We start from the raw sequence: 4346 nt of genomic DNA, 5'->3' as shown, positions 1-4346 counted from the left end.
ATTCCAGAAGTACAAGCTCCCATGCAAAGCAAAACACAAACCTTCTCGCATTGTTTCACAAAACAAGAAAAACATGGTCTGACATTCACTCGTAGTCAACAGCAGACCCAAAAAGCATCCGCACAGATATGTAAAGGAGGCATGGAGTTTTTAGGATTTGAATTGTGTTACCATCAATAAAGGAAACACAAGCTGCAGTAATCGAAAACTTAGCTGGAAACACTATCAAATTTGGTTGGAGAATTGGTATCAATTCTCTTGGAAGGACAAACTTGCACCTGGACCCAATCAACACTGATTGGAGAGTGGCATCAAGCCCGGGATGAACAACACAGCTGATAGGACACGCCATCTTCAAGCCTGGGAAAAGTAAGTGATAAAATTGAGCTTTTAAATGCTGCTTTCCTTTTCGTTTCTAATTTTTGTTTGTCAGTATTCAGAAGCATAATGTTTGCTAACTTATAGCACACATTTTATGAGCTTAGCTTTGACTGTTAAACTTATTTACAAACTTGTTGGCATGTTAACTGTGGTTCAAATCAGGAATCATGTCGGTGCCTTCAGGAAAACACTGTTGCTTTCCATAAAGAGAAGTGCCATGTAGAAGGACTTCTGTGCATTTTCAGTCTGAAGATTGTGGCCACGGGCTACAACTTCACATCCAGTCTTATCACTGACAGGCTAACAGAGATTTCTGGGAACCTTCCCAAAGCTGCTTTGCATCACTTGTTAAAAGGTAACTTTTGATGGATTTCGTTTAAGTTGTAATGGGGAACCTGTGACAGCCGGAGTAGAAAGACACCAAAGCAAACTTAAAAGAAAAAGCCCTTTAATTTGCATCACATTAGGTGCTTTAGGCAAACATGCTAATATGTGAATGTTTTGAATATTTGTATTACATTTTAAATGGTTTAAGTTGCTCTTCAAAGTCAAACCTGAGTTTTATGATTATAGTTGCCACTGCAGGTCCTAAAAACATTTTTATTAACGGTTCAGCCTTGTTGTCAAATGTCACACCGTTTCTCAAATAGGTTAGACAGACATAATGTGATCAAGGGATATTTTTGCAAAAAAACAGGAGTTTTTTCTTTGTATGTGCAAGTGTTTCATAATATAGTAAGTTTTTCGCTTCAAAAGAACTGTTAAAATTAATTACTCCTTGTTCACTGGCATCACCATGAGCAAAGGCGTTCTTCAAGGTTGTGTGCTTAGACTTTTAGTTTTCTCCTTTAACACATACATACGTGACCTGAATGCTCTACCTGTTTATTTGCTGATAATACAACCAGTGGCCTGAACCTTGATAATAAAGTATGCTACAGAATTAATATTTTCAGTAATACAGGGACTTGATCCTGACAAAAGGATATTAATGATGCACATTGTCTTTAGGTGAAATTGATCAAATCACCTACACCAAGATGACTCTCAGTAAAATGATTTATTGGTTAATTCAGAGGTTCCCAAACTGTGGGGCGCGCACCCTAGGGGGGCGCTGGAAGCCGTTTGGATCAAAAAGAAAAAACATGAACACTGTATGCGCTGGGTTTTTACATTAGAACACTCAACTCTCTGTTATTCCTATGTCAATTTGATACAGTAGGATCTTCCGCATTCCCATATCTGTGTCCTCTGTCACTTTTATCAGCAGTTAAAACTGTTTAATCCGTTGTTAACATGTCGTAACCTGTTTTTCCGAGCCGCCTTTAAATGCAACATGAGCGGTACGACGCTTGCACTGGGTTTACACCTGTGCGGCAGTGAAGGAGACCTGCTGCTGCTGTGCAGAGCTACACAGGTGTGTTAGAATCATGGCAGCAAAAACGCAAATAACTTTTCACAGTTTTTTCCCCCAAACTAACAGACTGTTGAGTAAAGCTGTTGGATACAGGTAGCTAGTTAATATCAATACATCACCTTAAGCTTGTTAACAAGTAGCTTGTAGGCTACTGGTGGTGTTGTCTATGTTCAGCTACGATTTATTTTGCCCCCAAAAAAGTTGATTCCCCCCGTTGTTCGTCTGGAGCCGAGGTAGAGGATAACAGGGAGTCTCTGAGAATCCACCCCCCACCCCTTCGCTCACACACATCGTTCAACCAGACAGCTATTTGCAAGCCATAGAGGGGGCCCAGAAATAATTTTGAAACCACTGGGGGGGCCAGGAGAAAAAGTTTGGGAACCAATGGGTTAATTTATGGTTAAATTTTCATAGATCTGAGACTAAGAAAGATGAGACAGATGAGATTTTTTTTAGATATAAATCTGACTATATAGTCTTTCCAACTGTTCAGATGGTACATAGTGGCTATATTAATTTTATGCTTTGGAAAAGATCCTTTCTGAAAGGCTTTAGCTAAAAAAACAAACAAAAAAAAAACACAGTCCACTAGCTTTTTAGGGCTGAACCTGGTCCGATTAGATTCAATGAAGTCAATTTTACGACACGTGAAAGCCTTTTCCTCAATAAAAACTTATTTTTTTTTAGGTCTTACATCCCAGCGCAGGGACTACACACTGTCTGACAGCCGAGAGGAACGGGGTGGAGCAGCTATTTTTACCTGAAGCCCAGGAGTGAGCTCAACAAGGAAGGTGAAACGAGAGGAAGAGTGGAAATTTAGACAGCACTCGGAAATGTGAATTGGGCAACGTTAATCATCTGGACAGCAAAGACATTAACTGTGTATGAAGCTCGGGTCTCTAGATGTTGCACGAACTGTTCGAAAAGTGACGGAGAAGGTGTGTAACATTTTCAAAGAGGAAGGCTGATATGATTAAGTGTGAGTCACGCTGTAGTGAAAATTTGTGTGTGTAATGGCCTTGTCAAGGTGATATGCACTGGCACGAGTTACTCTTCTAGTTGAGGTGCACTTTGTTAATCCCCAAAAGAAGAGGCAATGCGAGGTGTTGGGGTGGCGCGGGGTGAAGCCTTAGTCCGTGATGTGGACATCACAGGTTTGATTCCAGGCCTCAGATAAAGGTCGCTAGAGTCAATGAAAAGAAGAGGCAATGTCACGTTGTGGTTTATGACAGCACACTGATGGAAAATTATGGTGAGATTATAGCAGTACAGTAACAATGCCACACAATGTATAACTGTGTGTGTACTTGTTGTCTTGTTATAACTTTACAATGACTTGCTGAGCATCTTCATGTTGTGATTCCAAATCTTTTGATCTTATTCCAGAAAATGGTGTGGCAAGATTTTGCAGACTGCTGAATCCGTCGGGATTTGCAACAAAGGTCCAGTACTAAGCCATTATTAAAAAAATAGGCTCACCTTTTGTCATTTTCAGAGACTGTAATGCTTGCTGACGCACTTTGGGAGCACAGATTTGAGAGGAACCTATGTAAATGAGATCTGTTGATCTCACCTGCCTCTTGGATTTTAAAAGATTTTTTATTCACATGACGAAAGTGGGAGGGAGGCACCCTTCATGCTATAAAACCTATTACATACTTTATGGATACTGTCAGTTTTTTATCTCCTCCTGCAAAGCTTATCCAGATTCATCATTGCCATACCCTTTTTGAAAGGATATGGCTTTCTCTACTGGTCGTTTTCATGGAAAGATAATTGAATGGGTAGTTTTAAATAATTTTTAAGGCTCGATAGTTGTCTGTTTACTTTGCAAACCTTATGAACTCACCCAACACTGCAAAATGACATTTGACTGTTACTTGAACACGATACTTGACGTGCCGAGAGGCAGGGATCAGATCAGACAGATCACTTGTTGTTCTGTCAGCTGAACCATCAAAGAATTCAGAATGATTTTCCATGGGAAATCTTGATCTTTCAAACATGTTTCCATAGGTAACAGAAAATGGTACAAATGTGATGAAGCCAGTAATATTTCAGATTTAACTCTGATGAAACTGTGATACTTTTACTTCTTAGCAACTTTTGCTGGAATACAAATGCACTATGAAAATTAAGTAACTTTTGTATCACTCAATTTGAGTTTTTTTTTTTTTTTTTTATCTCGCAGTAAAGGCAGAAGGATTTTAAACAAATTGAATTAAATGGCTGCAACAAAGAACCAAAGCTGAGGAGTTTTAATAATAATAAAAAAATGATTGTACTCCGAACATTGCCAGTATTTTACTTTTCTTTCTGTATTGCGTCCCTGTAACAAACGAACAAGTTACACGGATGCATTTTCATAAATTAAGATGGTCATAAAAATGCTCATATCTCACATGACTAATTGTAATTTTCTAATTTATTATTGTACACATTTCTGTGGTTTGAGGCTCTGGATTCTATTTGGTCCAGTTGACTAGAGAATATAGCCCCTAATCAAGCCAATTAAGCAAGATACTAAGAAAATTTACTTATTTGTCAA

The 4346-nt window shown here is 38.8% G+C and overlaps 1 long non-coding RNA gene across 1 annotated transcript; it reads left to right on the top strand.

Annotated features, from left to right (window-relative positions):
- The first annotated feature begins 279 nt into the window (after nucleotides 1-279).
- Nucleotides 280-4089, top strand: LOC106917272 (uncharacterized). Its single transcript, XR_001418162.2, has 3 exons — nucleotides 280-369; nucleotides 2486-2736; nucleotides 3185-4089. It is a non-coding gene; the product is annotated as an uncharacterized LOC106917272 (long non-coding RNA).
- Nucleotides 4090-4346: the final 257 nt, after the last annotated feature.

This window comes from Poecilia mexicana, unplaced genomic scaffold (genome assembly GCF_051168715.1).
Source record: "Poecilia mexicana isolate PSO_F unplaced genomic scaffold, ASM5116871v1 scaffold_18, whole genome shotgun sequence".
In the NCBI taxonomy this organism is placed as follows: Eukaryota; Metazoa; Chordata; class Actinopteri; order Cyprinodontiformes; family Poeciliidae; genus Poecilia; species Poecilia mexicana.
Note: the sequence above shows the minus strand (reverse complement) of the source record. Positions and strands in the feature narration are given on the sequence as shown.